Genomic DNA, 2,923 nt, shown 5'->3' on the forward strand with positions numbered 1-2,923 from the left:
ACCATGAAAGAGACTTTAGAATACATTAATTCAAATGTAGAATGTTGTTTGAAAATTTTAAAACCAAACTGAAGAGTGTAAATTTCAGTATATTTATGATTTACCGAAAACTCAATATTTTAGAAGGGGTTTGTTTAACCCACGTATTTTGGAAATTTTTCAAAAAAATGAAAATCTGATTTTAGTGTATAGTTTGATCGAACACTAACATAAGATTATGGTCAAAGAGTTTAGAACTTCCATTGTCTCCGTTTCTCTAGATAGTGAAGATATATAATGCAAATTCCACTAATCTAGACAATATATGAAATTTTACTAAACTAAATATTAAAATATTAGAATGATTCGTATACACCATGAAAGAGACTTTAAAATACATTAATTCAAATGTAGAATGTGGAATTTTTTTTTTTAAATGAAGAGTATAAACGTCAGTATAATGTGGGTTTGCCGAAAACTCAATATTTAAGAAGGGGTTAATCCACGGATTTTGGAAAATTCAAAAAAATGAAAATTTGATTTTAGTGTATAGTTTCATCGAACACTAACATAAGATGATGGTCAAAGAGTTTAGAACCTCCGTTTTCTCCGTTTCTCTAGATAATGAAGATTTATAATACAAATTCCACTAATCTAGACAATATATGCAATTTTACTAAACTAAATATTAAAAAATTAGAATGATTCATATTTACCATGAAAGAGACTTTAGAATACATTAATTCAAATGTAGAATGTGGTTTGAATTTTTTTAAAAAGAAGTGAAGAGTATAGACTTTAGTATATTGTGGGTTTACCGAAAACTCAATATTTTAGAAGGGGTTGTTTACCAACGGATTATGGAAAAATTGCAAAAAATGAAAATCTGATTTTAGTGTATAGTTTCATCGAACACTAACATAAGATGATGGTCAAAGAGTTTAGAACCTCCGTTGTCTCTGTTTCTCTTGATAATGAAGATTTATAATGCAAATTCCACAAATCTAGACAATATATGAATTTTTCCTAAACTAAATTTGAAAAAATAGAATAATTCGTATATACCATGAAAGAGACTTTAGAATATATTAATTCAAATGTAGAATGTGGTGTGAAAATTTTAAAACAAAATTAAAGAGTATAAACTTCAATATATTGAGGATTTACCGAGAACTAAATATTTTAGAAGGGTTTAACCCACGGATTTTGGAAAAATTTCAAAAAAATGAAAAATCTGATTTTAGTGTATAGTTTCATCGAACAATAACATAAGATGATGGTCAAAGAGTTTAGAACCCTCGTTGTCTATGTTTCTCTTGATAATGAAGATTTATAATGCAAATTCCACTAATCTAGACAATATATGAAATTTTCCTAAACTAAATATTAAAAAAATAGAATGATTCGTATATACCATGTAAGAGACTTTAGAATACATTAATTGAAATGTAGAATGTGGTGTGAAAATTTTAAAAAAAAATTGAAGAGTATAAACTTCAGTATATTGAGGATTTACCGAAAATTCAATATTTTAAAACGGGTTAACCCACGGATTTTGGAAAATTTTCAAAATAATGAAAATCTGATTTTAGTGTATAGTATAGTTTCATCGAACACTAACATAAGATGATGGTCAAAGAGTTTAGAACCTCCATTTCTCTAGTATTGAATATTTATAATGCAAATTCCACTAATCTAGACAATATTTGAAATTTTATTAAACTTAATAATAAAAATTTGAATGATTCGTATATACCATGAAAGAGACTTTAGAATACATTAATTCAAATGTTGAATGTTGTTTGAAAATTTTAGAACAAAACTGAAGAGTATAAACTTCAGTATAATGAGGATTTACCGAAAACTAAATATTTTTGAAGGGGTTAAACCACGGATTTTGGAAAATTTTCAAAAAAATCGAAAATCTGATGGCCATTAATAGTTTCATCGAACACTAACATAAGATGATGGTCAAAGATTTTAGAACCTTCGTTGTCTCCGTTTCTCTTGATAATGAAGATTTATAATGCAAATTCCACTAATCTAGACAATATATGAAAATTTACTAAACTAAATATTAAAAAATTAGAATGATTCGTATAACCATGAAAGATGATTTTAGTGTATAGTTTCATCGAACACTAAAATAAGATGATGGTCAAACAGTTTAGAACCTCCGTTGTCTCCGTTTCTCTAGAAAATGAAGATTTTAAATGCAAATTCCACTAATCTAGACAATATAAGAAATTTTAATAAACAAAATATTAAAAAATTAGAATGATTCAGATATACCATGAAAGATACTTTAGAATATATTAATTCAAATGTAGAATGTGGTTTGAAATTTTTAAAACAAAATTGAATAGTATAAACTTCAGTATATTGAGGATTTACCGAAAACTCAATATTTTAAAAAGGGTTAGCCCACGAATCATGGAAATTTTTCAAAAAAATGAAAATCTGATTTTAGTGTATAGTTTCATCGAACACTAACATAAGATGATGGTCAAAGAGTTTAGAACCTCCATTGTCTCCGTTTCTCTTGATAATGAAGATTTATAATGCAAATTCTACTAATCTAGACAATATATGCAATTTTACTAAACTAAATATTAAAAAATTAGAATGATTCGTATTTACCATGAAAGAGACTTTAGAATACATTAATTCAAATGTAGAATGTGGTTTGAAATTTTCAAAACAAAAGTGAAGAGTATAAACTTCAGTATATAGAAGATTTACCAAAATCTCATTATTTTAGAAGGGGGTTAGGTTAACCCACGGATTTTGGAAAAAAGTTTTAAAAAATGAAAATCTGATTTTAGTGTATAGTTTCATCGAACACTAAAATAAGATGATGGTCAAACAGTTTAGAACCTCCGTTGTCTCTGTTTCTCTAGATAATGAAGATTTAAAATGCAAATTCCACTAATCTAGACAATAT

The sequence above is a fragment of the Raphanus sativus genome, chromosome 5 (genome assembly GCF_000801105.2).
Source record: "Raphanus sativus cultivar WK10039 chromosome 5, ASM80110v3, whole genome shotgun sequence".
NCBI lineage: Eukaryota > Viridiplantae > Streptophyta > Magnoliopsida > Brassicales > Brassicaceae > Raphanus > Raphanus sativus.